Source organism: Microtus oregoni, unplaced genomic scaffold (genome assembly GCF_018167655.1).
Source record: "Microtus oregoni isolate MIOR12 unplaced genomic scaffold, Mior012 000002F_ref0000024, whole genome shotgun sequence".
Taxonomy (NCBI): domain Eukaryota; kingdom Metazoa; phylum Chordata; class Mammalia; order Rodentia; family Cricetidae; genus Microtus; species Microtus oregoni.
The window spans coordinates 45,552,575-45,576,261 of NW_024543061.1; the positions used below are offsets into that span (position 1 = coordinate 45,552,575).

The window sequence follows — 23,687 nt, forward strand, 5'->3', positions numbered from 1 at the left end:
AATTTACAAACTTCCTTAAAGTATTATGAGGAGTTTTCTTTTTCTTTTTCTTTTTTCACTAATTTTTATAACTTAATTGCACAGAACTTCAGTATGAAATGTATAGGTGACAACATCATTCTGCTGCAGTGTAAAATATTTGGACACGCCTGTAAAAGCATTGTTAATCCATTGTAGGTTACTTTGCTACAAGACAAAACAATAGCTTACTAATTGTTGGAAACAGAAGGGGTTGAGGTATTGGAAAGCCTGAAGCTAATAGCACTGGTGACTAGTTATCAGAATACTTCTTGTTTAACAAGTGAGAAGCCTCAGCATTCCCTGAGAAGATTAGGAAGAAGAGAAGCACTGCATGGTCTCCCTCCCCCACTCTCAAAGCCTGTGAGAGAGAAATCTGTCATCATTTAATTTATAAAAGAAAACTTCATTAGGTTATACCTTCTATGAAATAAAGTGTACCCACTTGTATACTTGATAAGATTTGTCAAATTCATATATACCTGCCACCCCTGCCACAATCTAAAAGAGGTCTTTTCATTAACCTAAATGTTCCCCTTTGCCCACACATAATTAATCTCCCACCTTGGCCACACTTAACTAGTCTCTCCCTTTTCTATCTGTACAGAAGTGCTTTATTTATCCTAGAATATTTCTCTCTTATCATGATATTTTTGGAATTCATCCAAGTCACCTCAGCAATTTATGTTTCTTTATTTCTAACATTCATTAATGTGCCACTATGTGTTTATCTATTCACCCATGTGCAGACTTTAGTGTTATTCTAATTTGAATCTTCTTTGAAAAAAATATGTAAATGTTCTCTGAATATTATGTGTACATGTGTTTTCATTTGTATGGAGGTAGCATAGAATGGAGACAATTTTTTATAGTAGAATTTGTCACAATTTTTTATTAGTATTTTTTTGACATCTGGTACCTATCTGGAACATATTCATGCTATGACTTATGTGTGGTCAGAGGATTTCCTACTGTATTTTCTGTTGCTGTGAGAAACACTGTGACCAAAAGCGTCTTGCGGAGAAGCGGTTATTTTAGCTTCCAGGTTATAGTTCGTCTTTGCAGGAAGGAAGGGCAAGATTTCAATGCAGGAACTTGGAGGCAGGAACTGAAGCGGGCACTGTGGACTTAGCATTTTTACTGGCTTGTTCTTTATGGTTTGCTCCACTTGATTTCTTATACAATTAGAGAACATCTGTACACACCCCCAGTGTGTTCTAGGCCCTCTCCTCAGATACACTAGATCTGGAGTCATAAATGGGTGTAAGCCCCTCAACATGGCTGCTAGGAATTGAACTCAGATCCTCTGGAAGAAGATCATGTTTTCTTAACTCTGAGACATCTCGATACCTTGAGACTTTATTAATAATTGGTATGTAGTGGTATCACATGGTTATAGTTTCACTGTTGATTAAAGAAAGATCTAGCTCCATGTTACCACCCTCAGCAATCTAAGTAGTACCACTAGAATCTTAGATACCTTGGCTCAGCCTGAAAAGCATTTCAGAACTAACTGGAGATAAAGTTGAAATTTTTTCTTAGAGAAATTTTAATGTAAGCTTAAGCACAGGGTTAAGAAAGGTCCTTAGAAGCAAGTAAGAGAGACCCAATAATGGAATATGGGTTTCCTTTGAAACTGAAAATAGGCAGGGAAGTAAGATGGAAAAAGATGTAACCAAGGGTGGTTATGGGATTCTCGAGGGAAATTAATAATTTTAGCTCAAGGAGAAGCTATTATTTTTCTGAACATTCATCACTTCTCTCACATTATTAGCCCTCAGTTATATCTCAATAGTTTGCTGAAAAGAACACCATACACACATCTATTTTCTCCCATTTGATAAGTCTTTCTCAGTTTTCTAACAGAGTTGAGTGTATAAAATGGTTAAGGGTAATAACCACAGAGCCCACAGTCAGTTCATAAGATTTCTTGGTTAATGAGGCTACTGATTGAGAATCCTAGAAAACTGCAGGTTTTTGGCTGGGAAAGCAACAAGGACTTAAGCAATTGTTAAATATGTTGTAATTCTTGCATCTTCTCTGAGGAGAGATTCAACCACATTCCTGAACAAGATCCTCTCCCAGGTGTTCCATCCTGCCTCGATGGTTTGTATTTTTAAGATTAATAATTTTAAAGAATTTTATAAATATTTATTTTTATTTTTCTTGTATATATGTCTATCTACCAGGTGTATGTCTGGTGTTCACCAGAGTATAGAGGGGGGTGTGTCCCTGGACCAAGAATAACAGATGATTGTACATTACAACATGGGTGCTGGGAATTTTACTTGGATTAGTCTGTAACAACAGTAAGTATTCTTAACTACTAAAACATCTCTCTAGCCCCAAATTAAATAATTTGATCAAATACCCTTTTTATATGCTTAAATGTCTCTCAGATACTTTGGTGAAATTTTTGTTCATAGTTTTGTTCATTTTTAACTCTTTCATTATCTTCTTATTATTGCATTATAAAAATCCTTTAATTATATTTCTGAAAAGTTAGTCACTGTCTTAGTTACTTTTCTGTTTCAGTGATAAGCACCATTACCACGGCAACTTATAAAAGAATGCATTCAATTAGGCTTACCATTTCTAAATTTGGAGTCTATGATGGCCCACTAAAAGCATGGTGGCAGAAACAACAGAGAGCTTATATCTTGAACTACAAGCAAGAAACAAAAGCAACATTGGGAAAGGCACTTTTGAACCCTCAAAAATCCTCTCTCAGTGTCACACTTCCTTCAATAAGTCACTCATCCTAATCTATCCAAACAGATTTACCATCTGAATACAAAGTACTCAAACATAAGAAGCTATGGGAACCCATTATTCTTCAAATTACCATGGTCATTCTTAATTTTGAAGAAGTTCAAATTTCTATGTTTTGTTTCAGGTTTTTGGCTTAGATACACATATCTGTTATAAAAATATTTAATTTCCATAAACACTAAAAGACTTGTTTTTAATTTTAAGTCATCTGCTGAAAGCAGTTAATGTTTGCTTTCTTAGGTGATTATGCATTAGTTTAAATATCACTTAATGAATTAAAATGCCTTTGTGGTTGAATTCACATTTCAGCATTATCTAAAATCCATTTATCATATATGTAAAGATCAGTTTGTGGAAATTAAAATGTGTCTGATTTTTTTTCCAGTCAGTGCAATGATATAGTCTGATTACTTAAATTGGAAAAAAAAAGAAAAAAAAAGATAAAAAAAAAAAGAAACAGCAAACTCTCCAACTCCGTCATTTATCATTTAAATTTAGTATAATAAAAGAGATATCTCAATAGAGGGAGTCGTGACAGGGCTAGGGAGAAGCTGATAATAGGGAAATTTGCAGAAATCCACAAAAATGAACCCAGTTAAGACCCCTAGCAATAGTGGAGAGGGTGCCTAAACTCACCTTCCCCTGTAAGTGTCATCATGGAACTTTCATTTAGTAAATGATGGAAACAGAGATCGACATCCAAGCACCAGGATGAGCTACAGTAGTCCAGTTGAATAGATAGAGAAGGCATTATATGAGCAAGGGGATCAAGATCGAAACGGGGAAACCCACAGAGACTTGCAGGAGCTCATGACAGCTGGGATCCTGCATGTGGAAGACAGTTTTGTAGCCTTGTCAACTTATGGACAGTGTGGCTAGGAACTATCCCCTGTTGCATGAGCTGGCTTTCTGGAGTCCATTTCCTATGCAGAGGTGCCTTGCTCAGCCTTTGTTGGGGATGGAGAGCTTGGTTCTTCTTCAACTGAGTGTTTGACTCCCCGTATTAGGCCTTGCACTTTCAGAGGAATGAATGGGGGTAGGATGGGGGGAAAAGTTAGGAGGAGGGGGATGAGGAGAGGTAAGGGAAACTTTGAATCATAAATGAATAAAAATAAAACACGAATTTGCATGTTTTGTTTGTTGTCAAAAGAAAAATCTGGTGAAATTTGAAGAATATGTGAAATCTAAAGATTTATGGGGGTGGTATATTTCTTCACTTACTTGGGAATTTTTTCATTATCACAAGAAAATTTTTTTTTTTGCAAATTCTCTGTCCTAGACTTAGTTTAGACATTCTTGATCTTCATTGTTTAAAGAATCAGAAAATAAACATGGCAATTCAGCTTAAGTAGAGGCTCTGGGTAAGTCGGAAGGCAAACAGGAAGTTAAAGACAGTCTTTAAACAAGGAGAAAATGACTAACTGTTCCAATTACTGACATTATGTCAACTAGCACAAGAACTGCAAACCGGCTACTGAGAGTTTTAAATATGTGATCTAGTTTTGACCTTAACAAGGGAAACTTATGTGGAATGTGGGAACAAAGGACCAATCGGACTGGATTCAAATAAGGATCAGAACGTGTACACTGGAGGTAATGCATACAGACAGTTTTTTCACAATGAGTTGTAGTAATGAGGAGCCTGGAAATGGAACAGAAGCTAAAGGAAATGAGATATCAAAAACATAAGTAATTTCAAAGATTTGGCAGGACAAAAGTACATTTCTTGGCTACAAGTATGAAGGGAAATAAAAAAGGGAGATCTGAGAGCTGTGAAATGGGGAAGAATGGTTTGAATATCCTTACATATATTTATTTAGAAGTCAGTATGGCTGCCAATATGACATGGGGCATGGCCTGAGGAGAAAATACTCCATGCGGAGGAGCATTAGGGAAGGCTATAACTGTAGACTGAGTGACTGATACATACTTAGATACAGTGACAGGAAAGGAACAAATTCTTTTGCATTATTTTTTTATGTAATATAAAAAGGAAGTGAGAGCAATGAAAAAGATTTCTTGATAGAATGAGTCACAATGGGGAGAAAACTGGTGCTAGGGAATTTCCTAATAATACATAAAGATGACCCCCAACTAAGATGTTTAGCAACAGTGGAGGGGTACTGGAGCTGATCTTCAGACTGGTGAATACCCCAACTATCATCATAGAGCCTTCAAATAGTAATTCATGGAACCTGATGCAGAAATATACAGCCATGCACCAGGTCAAGCTCTGGAATACAGTTAAAGAGAGGGAGAAAGGAATATATGAACAAGAGAAATAATGATAGGAACCTAGAATCCCAGCACTTGGGAGGCTAAGGCAGGAAAGAGAGTTAGAGGCTAGTGTAGAGAAAATTATGAGGCCATGTCCCAATATAAACAACAACAACCAAAAAGAATCATCTTCCCTATAAAGTTTTGATGATGAAGCTTGCCCATATTGACAAATGACCTGCTGGGTGGATATAGTAACAGAGAAATATAATCCACGTCATCAAAATATCCAGTAATACATGCCTTGCTTAGTATATAAATCAAAGTACGGTCAAAAGATACTTTTTGATGTAAACTAATGTGCTTTGTAATTTAGTTTTCCAAGCATCCATTTATTTAACAATCAAATGTCAAAAAATATATTTTCTTTGTGTTGCACCCTGAAAATATTCTTGTGTTATAGGTATGATTGTATGTGTTAGGATCTCTATGTTCATACACATGCTTTGTATGTGTTTTAGCTTTATTCCCCAAGCAGTCTCTTCAAAAACCATTCCAAGACTTAGTCATACCAAAAAGTTTAGTCAGAGAACTCTGTGTGAAACACGACGAACATTTATTTATTTAATTGTTTTTAAACAAAACTGTTACACAAACACAGGCAAACTCCTTCCTTACCTAGGAGAGTGTAAACACACTGTTTATGAGAGCAACACTATTCTTCTGGTCTATTTGACTCCACTTTATGTAATCTGCTATCTTTAAGAAGTCTAACGCACATATTTCATTTAGACGGGCTTTAGGGATAGGCCTTTGATTTTTATTTCCCCTTTCTCTTCACTCTCACTAGCACCAGGAGCTGCGGGCATGTTTCAGAAAGCTTCTGTTTGAACGCAGTATAAATTGGTGCAGACCCTTGACCAGCTTAATCTTTCCTTGCAAATGACAATGCAGCGAAACCAGAGAAAGAAAGAAGGAAAAAAAAAAAACTACTTCCTTCCCTGTTGGATGCCTAATAAGTAGTTAGTCTGACCCAGTTTTCAATAAGAACAATTTTCTGATGACCCGAAAGGAGTGACTATATCTAGTCAAAGAATAGAGGTGGGGGAGAGTGAATTTAATCTTTCTTGCCGCTGGAATGGCAGCTGCTCCCAACTGCCTGAGTCTGTGAAGGATGGGGAAGACAGAACTGGCTTTCAGTGTGGAGAGAATTTTCCCTTTGAATATTCTAAACGGGAGCTTTTCACATGTGCCTCAAGAACTAATTGTCTAGGTTCCGTCAGGAATGCAGCAGGAGAGGAGCGTATTTCATGCTTAAGACCAGAGAGGAGCCACGCAATACTCAGTGGATAAAAGGCTTGCAGTCCCAGCTGGGAAAAAGAGTCCCATTATCTCCCAGCTGCATAGACATTCCATACGGCTTGGTTCTGCTTGGATGCACAGCATGCCTGGCTGAGAGCTCCAGACAGAGTTCTGCAGAAAAATTGTAAAGATCCTGAGACATTTCCCTGCTAAGATTCGTAAGTACAGAATTGCGCTGTCTGCTGCAATGAGAATTTTGCTGGTCAAGCTGCAGCTTTTCTTGCTTTCTATCTCTTTGTATTAGTATAACAGGTAAAAGCTGGGGTTGTATGTGTGGTGGTGGGGGGGAGTGTCTGTTTCATTGATGCTGTGTTTTTATAATGCTGATTGTTTAAAAACGTTTATTCCCTGTGAGAGAAAAATGCATTGAATCTGTATCGGGAGACGTAGGATCAAACCAGATAAAGTGAGACTACAGGTATTTTTTTTTCAATGTTTCACTAGTCTTTGCTGCAGTAAAACTAATGGGCAAGAATGGATGACAGTGCTAATTCTGGTACTTTCCGATGGCTACACGCCCTTTCTGAAACGGCAGACAGATCAGAAGATGTGATTGCTATTTTTTTTTTCCTCCAAGGGCTGAGGGGTGGGGTTTGCAGTATCCACAGATGATTTAAAGGAACGGCTATAAAAGTTTCCTTGGAGAGGGTTTTCACAACGGGAGAAACACAGGAGTGGAGGTCAAATGGGTGCACCAAATTTCCTCTGACATTTTGGTTGCACCCAGCTTAGAGATAAAAGCTTGTGAACTCACACTCCCTCCCCATTTATCCCAGCTAAGCCTGTTACGATAAGGATCTTATAATACTTTATGAAAGTTTCAGGAGTTGATGACTTGGGAGCAAAACTTTGTAGAGTTCTCAGATTAGCCACTACATATGCCCCAGTGTTAACACGATAGTGTAACATTGGAGGTTTGGGGAGATTGGAATTTATAGTTCTTGTTCCTCCAAATGAAACTAAAGTTTAAATAATCAGGATCCTGCCTATGTCCTCTGAGAAGCTTCCACGGAATAGCAAATAGAAATTACACAAAGCAAGAAAACAGGGAGAACAACGGCATTATAGATTTATCTTGAGAATAAAGGATTTATAATGTTCTGTAGTGACAGCGTTTCTCAAAGATACCTATAAGCCAAGGAATATGTTGGCTATTGAATTTCATGTTCTAAGCAATTTTCATGCATCTGATGGATTCATTTGTCACCTTTTAAAACCATTGTTGTTGAAATGTGTCAACAATTTATGTGCATTGCAATTTATAAAGAAATAACATATTTGAGCATAGTTTTTTTTAGCCCTCCCCTCAACATGTGTAAATATATACATTTCCACTAAACAAACATATGCTCACAAAAATGCTGGCACAAATTGTATATCTAACAGAAATACAGATACGTTTCATGTTTGTTGCTTCAAAGATTTTTCTTAGCAAAATCATGGCTATGCGGTATAAAGATTTTCAATCAAGAAACTTTTATGTAAAGGCCTTATATGAGGTTACATAAATTAATAAGTTAACAGTTCATAGCAAGAACTTAAAAATTGCTTAAAATAAAATGTGATTCTTTATTTTCATTGAGCATTTCTAGAGAGCTGTCTTAATTTTATTTTCAATATATATGTGTAACTTTCTTTAATGAAGCTGAATTCACTCGGTCACTTAGCAGATGACCACACATTAGGTGTGGGCTTCCCATTTCCCATAAAATGAATTGTGTTTTGAAGACAGTTTGAAGTGTATTAAGTTGACAGTGAGCTTCTATTCTTCAGATGAGTGAAAAAAGTATAAAAAAATTGATACCTTTTGATTTTACTTTCAGAAGGAAGGGGATTATGAAATAGTTATGTAGCTACATATTTATACTCACATGTAAAGTAGAAGGTGCTATCATCAGCTTCAGTACTTGAAAAAATAAACAAGCAAAATATGAAAACTTGAGAGATCACATCCTCTAAAAATAACAAGATGAGGTGTTATTTCTTTGTGCTTAAACTTCTCTTAATAAGATGGGATGGGGAGAAATGTACTTTATAGAGAACGGTTTCTTATAGTATAGCCATCTTTCTCAGAATAATGAGTACTTAGTGTGATGATATCATCAATAATTTGACAGATATCCTTGCAGAAGAATTTATCTTACTCTGTAAAACAAAAAAGAGATAAAACGATATAAGCTGCCAAAATTCTGTTATATATTTGTTTGCAGTAAAAATACTAGTTTCAGAAAAATAACTATATAGTTATAAACAAAAACTATGAAAAAATAATTATTTGGAGTTATTTTAATACATATTTAAATGTTAATCAGTTCTCAAAATACCCATCATTGCCAACAGAACCTTGCTTGGAATTCTTTACAGATCCCTGCTCTTTGTGTTCTCTGGAAAAAGAAGTAAAAAGACAAAATAGGCTATAGAAAATGGTGGGCTTTATCAGCAAGTATTGTTGGTACTCTCAATGGATGACTGTAGCCAGTGGCTAAGTAGATCACTGAACAACAAAACTCTCTCAAAGTGTGGGAAGGGAGAAAGGCCAGAGACATGTGCAAATTTATATTTTAAACAGATTTTATCTTATGTCTAAAGTTTGTAGAACACATTGCACTTTTTAAAATTCTCACTCCTGTCTAGGTGATTGACAGAACTATTTGTACTGATGCTAGTGGAAATAGTATGTAAAGACACTTGCTATATAGTAGACGTCTAAGGCTAAGGGCTTTTGAGTCAAGATTAGACAATGATCAATTAATGACATTCGTGGAAGTTTAGACGCCATGTGTCTTCTCAGGGCCAGATAAGCCAGATTCTGTGACTCTGAGATGTAGAACACCAAACATACAGCCCTGTTTTTATAAGCCATTGGTTATAAGTGAGGAATCTCCCTCTACTGTCCTTATGTCTTCTAATGTCTAACTAGTGATCTAAAATTTCGTCTTCAATACTCGAGGCTCTGGGAACATGTAGAAGGTTGACATCTAGTCCTAGCTACTTTTCTGCCCAAGTGGGATATAAAACAATTTAAGGTTTCTACTTAAGTTGACTCTCAAGCCAGGTAGGATGGTCAATAAGAACTAAAGGTAAACTGATTGGAAAAGAAATAAAATTTAAAGAACAGATAGATAAGCATACCAGATTGAGATTAATCATAGGAACCCTATTAAGCTATTATTTTTTCAGCCTTTTTGACAGCTTTAAAAGTAATGTAAACCCCATGTGTGTGTGTGTGTGTGTGTGTGTGTGTGTGTGTGTGTTAAGATAATCAATTCAGAAAATTAGATTATTGACGTATGGTAATTAGCGAAGCTTCATTTTAGATTCATTTCAAATTTGAAACAACTAACACTTTCCTAACAAGCATTTAAACCCTGACTCATCCTTGGTTTTGGGGTGGGTGGGTCCCACTTTCTGGAAATATATATGGAGACAGTCACATGTTCACGGTTGTTTTCCTGATCATTATTTTACATTGCGCAGTCAAGACCAGTTATCATTTTCCAATCAAATAGTCATACTTTTGAGAAAGCTATACAGGTTTGTAAGCACTGTTGTAAACATCCCATGTTCAAAGTTATTACCCAGAAGGGTTAGCTGTTGTTGAATATGACTTTTTTTTTTTCTCTCAGATGAATGCTTTGGAACCTCCAACACCAGATGAACGTTCTCATTATTCTTCACTTCCACATTTTTTCTTTTTTTTTTAAATTTATTTATTTATTAAAGATTTCTGTCTCTTCCCCACCGCTGCCTCCCATTTCCCTCCCCCTCCCCAAATCAAGTCCACCTCCCTCATCAGCCCAAAGAGCAATCAGGGTTCCCTGCCCTGTGGGAAGTCCAAGGACCACCCACCTCCATCCAGGTCTAGTTAGGTGAGCTTCCAAACTGCCTAGGCTCCCACAAAGCCAGTACGTGCAGTAGGATCAAAAACCCATTACTCACTCATATTTGGTTTCTAGCCATAAATAAAGGACATTGAGCCTATAATTTGTGATCCTAGAGAAGCTAAATAAGAAGGAGAACCCAAAGAAAAACATAAAGGCATCCTCCTGAATATTAAACTTCATCAGGCGATGAAAGGAGACAGAGACAGAGACCCACATTGGAGCACCGGACAGAAATCTCAAGTTTCAAATCCACATTTTTTTTTCTTAAAATATTTCTATAATTGGTCAGTCTAAGGAAATATTATCTTGCCATTACTTTAAGATTCTTTTATTTGATGGAGAGGAATGTAATTATGTTTTACACATAAAGGTCAGGAAAACAATAGAGATAATCTGAAATACTGCTATGGTGAGATTAAGTACATAAAGGTCAAATTAAATTTCCACTCGATTGTTAAAGGTGTAGTTATTAGGAGCGGTGGTGGGGCTGCATCCCCAAAACCCCAGCCGCCTGCTAGCTTATGGCTGAAATAACAACACACAAACTGTATTCATTTAATCACTGCTTGGCCCATTCTCTTCTAGGCTAATTCTCACATATTAATTTAGCCCATTTCTAATCATCTGTGTGTAGCACCCCAAGGTGCACTTACCGGGAAGATTCTAGCCTATGTCCATCCTGGGTCGAAGCTTCATCCCGGGAGCGGGGCATGGCGTCTCTTTCAGGCATCTGCTCCAGAGAGGAGAGCTGTTGAGTCTCTGAGCTCACTTCCTCTTCTTCCCGGCATTCTGTTCTGTTTACTCCACCTACCTACGTCCTAACCAATAAAATGGGCCAAGGCAGTTCCTTTATTAGCCAATGACCTTCCACCATCATAAAGGTAGTTAATTAATATAAAAGTCATACAATTGTTTTTCACATAATTTATTAACTGTAAATTTAATACAAATTATATCAGTGTATTGGCTATTACAATCTGTAAGTTATTTAAGTATTTTTTCTAGGAAAATTGAGAAGTCAATATCAGAGATTTATGATCCAAATAGGTAGGATTCATATATCAATGTTTTCTTCATATTTGTTAACATTTTATTATCTGATGGTATTTCAAATACAACTAAAATTTAAATCCTTTCCATATTTGTTATGATTTGTTTTGCATATATTTGTACTACAGGAGGTTATGAGTGCCCTAATATTTCTGATAGGAAAATAATCTTGTTCTTTGGATAGCAATCATCTATCCAAAACCCATTACTGAGATTTTGATTGATATACAAATAAGATTCTTTCATTGCAACAAGATTTTTAGTCATGTGTTTTTAGTTTCCCTACCTAATACCTGAATACTTGAGAGCATGAGCAAACCAACTGTTACCCTTTATCTTTTATTTCTTTATTCTTTCTTTCTCTCTTTCTTCCTTTTCTTTCTTTTGGGCTGCCACTTTTGTCAATCTTGATTCTTAATTGTACATTTTTCATACTTATAAAAGTATTCAAATTTGTTTTAAACTCTGCACTTTGTTTCATTATTATCTCAAATGCTTTGCTTTGATTGTATACTTTCTGTTACAGTGTTTATCTGTGAATTTCCCTCTACAGATTTAGGTATCTTTATCATTTGACATGTCCCTTTGAGTGCTGAATTTCCATTTTAAAATATGTACAGAAAGAGTATGTTTAGAGATATTAAAACTATGTCAGAGAAATTTCTCATCACTTTCTGAAAATTTAGCTATTATTCTTTAGATTTATGTTTTTCAATTACATAGTATTGCTTTATTCCCCCTTAAATCTTTTTGTTTTAAAATGTGTTCATAAAAGATCCTTAGAAACAAGCATAGGGATGATTTTAGGATGCTATAAAAAACTCATAGAGTATATGATAACACCAGGAATAAACCCTGGTTAACAGACCTGGTTCATACAGTAAACATGTGACTTTGGGATGCCAACACGACCATGTCCCTCATGAAACATATCTACACCATTATAATTAATGACCATATTAGTGGGAAGTACCATGTATGTGGTAGTGCAGTAAGCATATGAAAACTTCTTTCTTCAATTTTTGATGTGAAATACTACAAGAAAAATAAATTTGATGAGATTTTATAATATGTCCTACAATTACTTTAAATAATGTTACTTTTTTTTGAATAAATTCAACTCTTCGCAAAGTATCAAGCACTTAGATATTTGTTGTACAATCCCTAGGTATTTAGAACTTTAATATAACTGTATATCCACAATATACACCTTTGTATTTAAGATTCATTATTTTATTGTCTTGAGGCATGTGTATCCTCCCATTTTTCAGATGATTCAGTGCCCTAAGGCATAGCAAGGCTTTTAAATCAAGGCTCTCGATGGTGGAAACTTTTAATATTCTCTTCTGTCATTTCCCATCCTTCAGGGTTTGAGATAATATATTATCTTAATATAAAAGAGAAATATCTAACAAAGACAAAAATAAACAAACACTTGGCATGTTTTCTCTATATTACCTAAAGTATGTGCTTTTAGTGTATTTGGAAACAATGGAAATTTGTTTCAGGTAGTGTGTTTGGCATTGCGCCCACAAATACTGTCTCCAGGGTCAGAAAGACTTTGCTGTTTTCCTTTGTGTTTTCCCAACACCATAAGTAGATTTTTTTTCTTTCTTCTCTTTGTTGCTGTAGAACAAGACTTGAAAATAAATATCTTTGTTTTGTGAGTTTTCAGTAGAAATCTTTTAGTTTTTAACAGTCCATTTATGCAATTTTTACTCCAAAATTATGACCCTTGAGATTTACATGAACAGAAGTCATTGTACCTGAAATTGAGGTTGTATGTGTTGTGTGCAGGTGAGTGTGTGTGTTTGTGTGTGTGTGTGTGTGTGTGTGTGTGTGTGTGTGTGTGTGTATGCCATGATGGGATGTGTCTGTAGGAATCTAACTTCAGCACTTGGGCATCTCAGAAGCTAAAGCAAGAGGATCATGGGTTTTAGGTCAGCCTCAGATTCATAGCAAAATAAATGAGAAAAAGATTTGGAGCCTGGGTATTTAGATTTCAGGTGTCTGCAGTGGCAATATAGCAATGGCCTCTCTACATCTCAATTTCTCCATTCATAGTGGAGATAATAACAGTATCGACTTCATTGTATTATGAAGAGAATTAAATGGCTTAATTTGTGAAAATATCTTGGAAGAAAGCCCAGCAATTAATAAGCTCTCTATGTGTTCATTGGTTCATTATAGTTATATTATTACTACTATAATATTTGTCTATTAGCTTTAGAATCAATTGAGTAAAAATAATATAAAACAATGAACAGAATGAAAATTATAATCATCATCTTATCAATTGTATTGGGTATTTAGTAGAAAATTAAATTTGGTGTGTAAATCACCAAACTGGAAATAAAAATAGTGCTTATGCGAAAAATGTGGAAAGACTCAGAGACACTAGTGTGTGGATACATAAAAACTAAAAATAGTTTAGTTCTACAGACAGAAAGTATTTGGACTTGATCAAGAACTTATTTAATTTTCTGTTCATAAAAACAGAGCACAAAATAAAATGAGAGAATACCATAACTATGTTTGCAACAAAAAGTTGCAAAAGCTTCTGTATTTTATTATTTTTGTTATTTTAGTTTTTGGTATGTTTAATATAAAAATAACAATTTTCTGTTGTTTGAATGAGAAATATTCCCCAAAGGCTCATGTATTTGAACATTTGATCTTCAGTAGATGGCACCATATTGGTAGGTTATTAAACTTTTAAGGAGGTGCAACATTGCTGATACATCTCTGTTGGTTTGGAAGGTTTATAGACTAGCCCCAGTTCCTCCTAGCTTTCTTTCCTTCCTGTGTTCCAATCAAATGCAATTAACCAATTTTCCATCCCCATCAGTATGTCATGATTTTCTCAGTATTATGGACTTTAGCTCTCTAGATGTGTCAGTCAAAATAAGTTCTTCAACTTGCTTTCGTCATTATTTTATCACAGTAACATAAATGGGACCAGTATATGCCCACAAATTAACCATGCATCCAAAAGCAATAATAAATTTAAAATTATAATGGATGTCTTAAAATAAAACATAGATACTGTTTATCTGTTTATATATTTCCAGTTTCACAGTTTCTATATAGTTTAGATAGATTAGATAGATAGATAGATAGATAGATAGATAGATAGATAGATAGATAGATAGATAGAGAGATGAGTTTCTATAACCTCTGATGTTTGTTTTCTTCTTTTTTGGCTATTGAAATTGTGTAGTTACTGTGCATTTCAGTCTTGCAACATGAAAGCACTTTAATTTACTCTTTGAAGACTTTTCTTCATCATTTCCTTCATCTATTTTTCTCTTTTAGGTTTCCTAGCAAACTTTTAATAACTGCCATTCTATGAAGCTGCCTTCCTCCCATTTATATTTTATACCTTTAGCTTTGAAAAGGAAAACACCTTTATTTTTCCTGTGTATCTTTAAATATTTTCCAGTATTTTGTGACTCTTCCCTTTTTATTTTAGAGATAGCTTTTGATTTTTGTCTGATTTTTACGTTCTAGGAGAAAATCCCTCTATTATTTATCTCTATCATGGTACATTATATTTTTGTTCCTTTGAATTTTCCCCTATGACAATTCACCTGCAGTAGAAATTTTCTATGAAATACTCACTTTGAGTCCTGAGTCCATCATAGAGATAACTCTCTTCACATTTGCCTACAGAGGAACACAGAAATGTTCTTTTCTTCTTTGTTTCTCTTTATATATTTTAACCTGAAATTGACTACTGTACTTTAAATATCTATTTCCTGTGCAGACAGAGTGAGTTTGGTCCTTATAAACAAGGTTCAGCAACTCACTTTCTTCAGGAAACCATGGTCTCCTATGGTTTCATATCTAATTCAAGGTAATTTGCTCTTAGGTTGTTTGCAGTTCATCCCTGCCAGACCTTTAAAGTATCTCTGGTATGCTTTTCTTCCAGGAGGCCTTCAGACTTTATAATTTTCTGGTGCTAGTTCTTTCTAATGGCATTCCAATGCCTCATACATTTCTGCTGGCAATTTTTCTGTTTGCTTGGTGGTACTTTGAAAAGGAAGGACTGTGTTCAAGACAACAATCTGAACCATTTGTTTATATATTATACTCTAAGTACTCCCGCCTTAGTAATTAAGATTCATTTTCTCCTCTTCTTGGGTGTAGTATGTGTGTGTGTGTGTATGTATGTGTGTAAGTATGCATATATGCACACATGTGTATCCACTCAGCTGCCATTATGTGCATGGTGTGTGTGTGGGGAGGTAGGCCAAAGTCAGCAATGAGTGATTTCATTTATCATTCTTTATATTAATATTTGAAACAGGGGCTCTCAGTGCACCACAAGATTTGTTCAGCTAGGCTAACTGGCCACTGAGCTCTGGACAGTAGCCTGTCTCTGCCTGCTTCTATCATTAGGTTTAAACAAAGATAATTCCATGACTGGCTCTTTAATGAATGCTGGAAATCCCAGCTCAGTATGTTTTTTTTTCCCTTTCTTTCCTTTTCTTTCTTTTTCTTTAATTTTTTTTCAACATTTTCAAATAATTATTTTCGCTGATTTTTTTTTTAGGAACAATATTCAGTCCTTTGAACAAAATATAACAAGGAATGATCAAAACCACTGGTTTCTATCTTTTCATTAGTTCTACAAATACTATAAATTGTTAAAAGTTATAAATTAAAACAGTGTGATCATCTCATGAAATAGTAGGTTAGAACATAGTCAAGGATTTAGTTAGGAAAATTAGATGCTATTCATTTAGATACTTTAGGGCTATTGCTGCATTAATTCTTTAAGTCTAATGGGATATTTTTTCATAAAATATGTCACCAATTATTCTGAAACATTAACACAGCAATTTCCATGACATATTCCAAACTTAGGACAAACAAATTGACTTTGCTTTTAATTCCTCCTGATGACTGACAAAAAGAAAATTAGATGGAAATTTTAAAGATTTGTTTATTTATATATTTGTTTATTTATTTATTAATTTTATATACAATGTTTTGTCTGAATGTATACCTGAAGGCCAGAAGAGGGCACCAGATTTCATTGCAGATGATTGTGAGCCACCATGTTGTAACCCAGAATTGAACTCAGGACCTCTGGAAGAACAGCCAGAGCTCTTGACCTCTGAACCATTTTTCATCTCGATAGAATTTTTAATACCTAAAAGAGAACCAGTTTCCTCTTATTCTGAAGAATGGGATTGAAGACACCTTCTGAAGCCATTAGTAACTTTTTACTCATGTTTACAAGACGCTATTGTGAATTTGTAGTCAGAAGAATATAGACATTTTCAATTCAAAGTTTTATGTGTATATTATTTCAAGGCTAATGCTCTTCTTCACATGTGTCTGTCTGAAGCTGCTGGATATCATATATCTGCATGTAATGCACTGCAAGTTTTGGTAAACTTTGGGAACATTATGGATTCTTGGAATAGCACTCTTAGAAAATGAAAAGGACCGAAGACAGAGCACATCATTTTCTTCTCTGCCTTCTGTCAGTCTTCCAATCAGGACAAAGCAGTAAAGGGAAGGGAAGATTGAAAATCAGATTTGCTGTAAGTTTCATGGTAAAGATTTTTTTTTGAGTGACAGAAAGGCATTTTAAAGCATGTGACATTAAAATATTTCCTAGGCAACAGCCTCTTAAATATGCAAAAATATGAGTCTATGTTCCTCATAGATATTCAAAGTATGACATCACACTGCAAAAAGAAGTAATAAAATTTTCCAAGAGCTATACTCTCCGGAATTTTTTGTAGATGTATTCCTTGGGAATGTATATAATATAAATACATGTATGTAACAACATTTAATGAAAAATTTAGTTGAGAAATTTGAAAGAGAGCAAGGAGGAGTATATGACAAGACTTGGGAGGAACATAGAGAAGGGATAAATAGTGTAATTATATTATAATATCAAAAATTGAAAGAAATAGTTTAGAAAAAAGATGGAATACATGAAAAATGTGTGTTCAAACAAATTACCTTAGAACAGTGCTGTGTTATATGTATTTTATAGATGTATGCAAATGTATGGGCTCTGTCCTCATGCTGCTGCTTTGTGTAGACCATGCCTATGTGGTTTGTAGATGAAAGACGGACAGAAGTACTTATTGTTAAGTCTTAGAACACATCACTACTGAGTCAAGTAGTAGTGCAACTTATTTTCTGGAGATGCAAAGAATGCTTATTTTCTGACTCTCTCTCTCTCTCTCTCTTCCTCTGTCTCTGTCTTTTTGCCTCTCTCTGTGTGTCTCTTTCTATCTTTCTGTCTGTCTGTCTATCTCTCTCTGTGTGTCTCTGTCTTTCTGTCTGTCTCTCTCTCTCTCTCTCTCTCTCTCACACACACACACACACACACACACACACACACACACCGTGCTCACAATGCAATGAAGAAGAAGAGACTATCTATTTGAGGAATACAATGGAGATGCTGGAGGAAGGAAAGGGAGGAGAGAAGTGATGTAATTCTATTTCCATTAAAAACATCTTAAAAATAAATAAAAATATTCCACTCACAGTGATGCTGGGGTACAATGACACCTCTTGGTAGTCCACTTCTCTGTCTACAGGAAGGAAAGCTTTTGGGGTGCGGCAGGGACAGCTGTTCTGTGAGCAGGCTAGACTGTAAGCGCTGCTTGGAGATCTATACCAAGTTACCAAGTTGAGAAAAAAGGAACAAAATTGAAGCTCCTGAAGGCCTATGTCCATAAATGGCCTATCTAAATTCCTTCCAGCAGGGGGCGTTCGCTGCGAGGCAGCTTATCACTTGCTGGTTTCAAGGCACAGGTTTCAGAAGTGTCTTCTCTCTTTGGGCATGAGGATCTCCAGAACCACCAAGTAATGGGGTCTATGGCATACAGATTTTCTCCTGGTCCCACTTGCACTAACATGGAGGATTGAGAGTCTTTTTCTCCACATGACAGCACATCCAGTTTCTACCAAAAAATCAAGTCTGGCCCACCCCTTTCCCCAATGCTATTGACTTACTTTGCAAATCATGGGAAAAAATATTCCACTCAAAAAGGTACTGAAGACTATAATAAAAGTAACTTAGTTGCGATGAAGGGGATGGAAAATCAAATAAAATTTTCTGGCATGAATACTCTCACTATCACTAATAAGTCTTTTAGCATTAAGAGGTTATTTCACTTCAGACACAACAGTTAAGTTTTCTTCCTCCCACAATGAAATGTAAAACGGCTCCAAGAAGTAAATAATACCAGTGAGGTTTCAAGATTCATTAGTATTTGAATTACAAAATAATTATAGGATTCCCAGACTTTTCAAAATCTGCATATTATCTCCTTTTGTGAATTTATTTCTGTGTGAAAACAACCTCTCAGAAATACTGGAGTTAGCTTAAGTAATGGTAAAACATACTGAATAACCAGAATTGTGCTAGGTGAGTAAAACTATGACAATAAATAGCAGTAAATCAAAAGTTAAATAAAATGGCATCTTACAATGTGACTTGTCAGTATCATTTTATTAGGCAGGCTAAATATTATATTATTTTGTATCTAATATATCTATATCTCTATATATATACATGTGTTTATCATGTTTTCTTGTAATGACTTTTTTAAAATAAATTTTGAATAAAACACAGATGAAGGAGAACAAGGAGAATACTGGTTTATTTCCTATTCTGATTCAAATTAAATAATCCAAGGGAGTAGGACACACTAAAATGATGATAGGATAAAATATTTTCACATAATGACTGACTTTCTTCTCTTTAGTTTCAAACTGAGGTAAATAATTTTAGATTATTCATAAAGTTTAAAAAGCACGGGATAAAACCGGACTCGCTGAACATAGTAGACAATGAGGACTACTGAGAACTCAAGAACAATGGCAATGGGTTTTGATCCTACTGCACTTACTGGCTTTGTGGAAGCCTAGGCAGTTTGGAGGCTCACCTAACTAGACCTGGATGGAGGTGGGAGGTCCTTGGACTTCCCACAGGCCAGGGAACCCTGACAGCTCTTCGGGCTGATGAGGGAGGGGGACTTGATTGGTGGAGGGGGAGGGAAATGGGAGGCGGTGGCTGGGAGGAGGCAGAAATCTTTAATAAATAAATTAATAAAAAATAAAAAAAATAAAAATATCTGTCTAAAACCCAGCAGATTAATAAGAAATTATATCCCGTTGAATAGTTGCAAAATTTTCTTATTAAGTGGTTCATTGCCCTAGCATTAATAAAATATGTTTCCAACAAGCAAATAGAACTTTCTCTCACTAAGATGGTGGAATTGGTGGAATCAAGTCAAAATTCCTATCTATATTCTTAAATCCCATTGCTAAATTATGGAGAGGAATTGCAAGCACTACAAATTGTTTTTACAACCATTTTTTATTGATAAACATCACATTTACTTATCAATTAAAATTGTAATTAAAAAACTTACACATGGGAGGGGGAGAGGAGTGAGGGGAGGGGGAGAAGAGTGGGGGAGGGGGAGAAGAGTGGGAGAGGGGATTGGAGTGGGGGAGGAGAGGAGAGTGGGGGAGGGGAGAGGAGTGCGGGGAGGGGGAGGGAAATGGGAGGTGGGAAGGAGGCAGAAATTTTTTCAATAATAATAAAAAAACCTTACACATTACATTTTATTGTTTCTTAGCATTTGGCATCATTTCCAACATGGATATAGATTTTTTCAAATTTTCATTCGTTTGCCTGTGCGAGTATGTGTGTATGTATATGTGTGTGTGTGTGAGTATGTGTGTATGCATGTGTGTGTTTGTAAACAAAACTTTAGCATGAATTTATATGGTCAGAATTGTACCTTCCTTTTATTAAAATTAAAATATTGTGAGCAAATTTTAAATATTATAAAGTGTTTTTCTAAAGTCTTGTGTTGCGTAGTTCGCTGAAACCAGTACCTAACTTCATCTACCTACCTCTCACATTTATGAAGAGCGCTGTGATGAATAGTCTTTTCGCCAAGACTATACACACACCACTCACATATATACATATATGTACGTATATATGTGTGTGTTTGTGTCTGTGTTTCTTAAAAATGTAGCCATGGAAGTAAAATTTTAACCTCAAATATGTATACCTTTTGAAGGCCTCATTATGTGTTACCTAATGGTACTGTTTCTAAACACCCATAAGTCACTATGCAGTGACATTACAGAAAATGTTCTGCCCATGACCCAAGAATACAACATACAAGAGAATTAAATTAAATGCCAAGTATCTGAGCAACTCCCTTTCTAGAAGAGGAAATGTCTACATTACTAGAGATAGGGAAGATACGATGCCATTTCTACTTTCATACTTAGAAGGATCTACTGTCTACACCATTGAAAATATGAAATTTTGATTTCAATGTTCAGTTTGAAATGACAAAAAATATCAAATAAGCTAAATATCAGCGTTCCCATAAATAACTTTTTTTCTTCATAAAACCTACTTTGATTATATCATGTATCATTTTTCATTTTTTTTTTTGATAAAGGTCAGTCCATGTCCTTTGTGATTTTGGGGGGAGAATTCACAGCTTTTCTCAGCCTCAAGAAGTTGGTCATACAGCAAGAATCATCTCACCGTTTAGAGATGAAAATTTTCTTCAAAGTTGTAATGTATTTATTTTTCAGCATTTACAATATAAAATCTTATATAATGCCATTATATCTCTTAATCTTGGTTTTCAGGGGCACATCACAGACTCTGTAGCACCTGGCCGGTTTTCCAAACCCTCCTGAGTCTCAGTGAAAAGAGAGTGAGCTAATTTTTTCAAATATATTCATATCACTGCAAGTGATAGACAAGTATTGCTTGTCCTCTTATAAAATATCAGTAAAATGTTGATCTACCATGTCCACTAAGTCATAAAATTATATATTAATAAGTCTCACATGTACTAAATGTATTTCCTATGTTTAATCTTTTAAGCTCTATCATATGGTACAGTGTGGGACCTGTAGTGGATGCTCAATATATGCTCAATTAATGAATGAGATTTCCAATATAGTAGCAAAACACAATTTTAAATATGTCTGTGCTCACTCTAACTATGCTATTATGGTGTCATCTAAATCAGTGTATGTAAAATTAACAGGCTGAAATGATAGCTAATGTTGAACTTAAATTTATGTCTCTCCTTTGACCAACATATGATCTACTTTATAATAAAATAATAAACCAAGTTAAGTATTTACTGTCACTCCTAATCACATTTTAGAAATATTTCTTTCGCCAGGCAGTGGTGGCACATGTCTTTAATCACAGCACTGGGGAGGCAGAGGCAGGAAGATCTCTGTGAGTTCGAGGCCAGCCTGGTCTACAAGAGCTAGTTCCAGGAAAGCCAGGGCTACACAGAGAAACCCTGTCTCGAAAACCCCCCACCAAAAAAGAAATATTGAAATATTTCTCTCTCTCTCTCTCTCTCTCTCTCTCTCTCTCTCTCTCTCTCTCTCTGTGTGTGTGTGTGTGTGTGTGTGTGTGCGTATGTGTGTATTGTTGAGTTTTCAGGAATGTACTATGACACAAAATATTAGGAGTAAATATATATCAGTGGTTCTGAACCTGCGGGTCTCAACCACTTTAGTGGTTGAAGGACACTTTCACAAAAGTTCCCTAAGACCATATAAAAACACAAATAATTACATTGCAATTTATAACGGTAACAAATTTATAGTTTTGAAGTATCAGTGAAAATAATGTTACGGTTGGGGTCACCACAATATGAAGAACTGTATTAGAGAGTCACATTAAGAAGGTTGACACCCACTGATATAGATTATAAGTGTAAATGACTTTAGATTAAGAAATAATTTATACACCAGAGAAAAATCAAATCTGTTTAATTATGTGAACTTTTCCTCTCTGAATATCCCTCAAAATGTGAAATGTATAGTTTGGGGCCTAGATCTTCAGAGCAAGAGAAGATATCTATTTATTTTATTTTACTTTAAGTTACTATAGCACTTTGGCTTTATATATGATGCTATTTTAATTCATAATAAAATAATGCAATCAGATGCTTAACTTCAAACAGAGAGTTTTAGGAATGAATTTTTTATTTGATTTACACCCAAATACATTCCCAGCTTTTTTGGCACATTTCGCTTTAAAGAAAAACTTTTAAAAATAAGCCATAAAAATATGTTTTTCTTATAGCTTTGAATAATGACATTTATTAGTCATCTTAAACTATTATATCATTCAGCTTTCTGTTAATATTTTTTAAGGATTCCAAGATAAATATCCCATAAAGAGGCAAATTTAGATGAACTCCTGGTTTCAGGAGTTTAGCCCTTGATTAATTGGCCCCATCCACTTTAAGTCTGTGGTTAGATAGCACATCCTGATATGCCAGAGTCATGTAGCTCAGTGAGCTGCTCACTTTGTGGTGTCTTGGAAGCAAAGAGAAAGGGAAATGAATGGCCGGGTTCTGAAGATTATCTTCTAGGGCACAACCTCATTTTCTCACTTTTTTCCCTAGGATGTCACACTCGTTTCCACCTCTCACTAGTGCTGTATAAGGTAGAAAACCAACATGTGGGGTTTTAAATGAATTTTACCGCAATAGCTATACTTACTGCAGGAAATAACTCTCTCTATATTTTAGAAGTTTGATCAACAAGTAAATTTGCACACATTTCTGAGACCACAGCCTGTCTCTTGGACTGGATGTTTCCCTTAATTTCAGGGTTTTTTTTTATGGTTTATTTAACTTTATTTTATGTGCATTGGTGTGAAGGTGTCAGATCCCCTGGAACTGGATCTTGTGACAGTTATGAGCTGCCATGTGGGTGCTGGGAATTGAACCTGGGTCCTCTGGAACAGCAGTCAGTGCTCTTAACCACTGAGCCATCTCTCCAGCCCCCTAAATTTCAGTTTAAAGAAAAATAATAACTCACAAATGGTGATCTCACTCTAAAAAATCAAAAGTGTTTTTAGAAATCACAGAGGAGGTTTAGTCTGAACACCATGTAGTCCAATGTATTTAATATAAAATGGACTTCAATAGCAATACTAGTTAATAGAAATACTCAGTAGAACACATTGAAAAACAGAATCCTACCACAGAGAAGACAGAGAGAGACTTACATAATAGGTGCTATTGCTTACATTTAGAACTGTGGAGTGCCCATTTCCCTAAAAGCTCTGCTATTCATTGGCGAACTAAATTTTAAATTAATTTGACTCTATATGGCTTGTGACATGACAGCGTATTGACTCAGCAAACTGGAGAACACTAATTTGCAGCTGTCATTTTGCCAATGTCAAAATTGCCACTTTTTATTTTGTGCATTGTGAAAAGGCACTAAGACAACGTTCCCTATTTAAAATTAAATTGATCTTTAAATGTGTCATTAATCATATTTTAGACTGCAAAAGATCAACACAAAATTGGCCCAGAA

The 23,687-nt window shown here is 35.3% G+C and overlaps 1 protein-coding gene across 4 annotated transcripts in view; it reads left to right on the top strand.

Annotated features, from left to right (window-relative positions):
• The first annotated feature begins 5,958 nt into the window (after positions 1 to 5,958).
• Positions 5,959 to 23,687, top strand: part of Cntn6 (contactin 6) — a 355,535-nt gene continuing 337,806 nt past the window's right edge. For all 4 annotated transcript variants that reach the window (XM_041634298.1, XM_041634331.1, XM_041634320.1 and 1 more), the window contains exon 1: positions 5,959 to 6,527. The gene's annotated coding sequence lies outside the window, so the exon portion shown is untranslated. The remainder of the gene's footprint in view (positions 6,528 to 23,687) is intronic.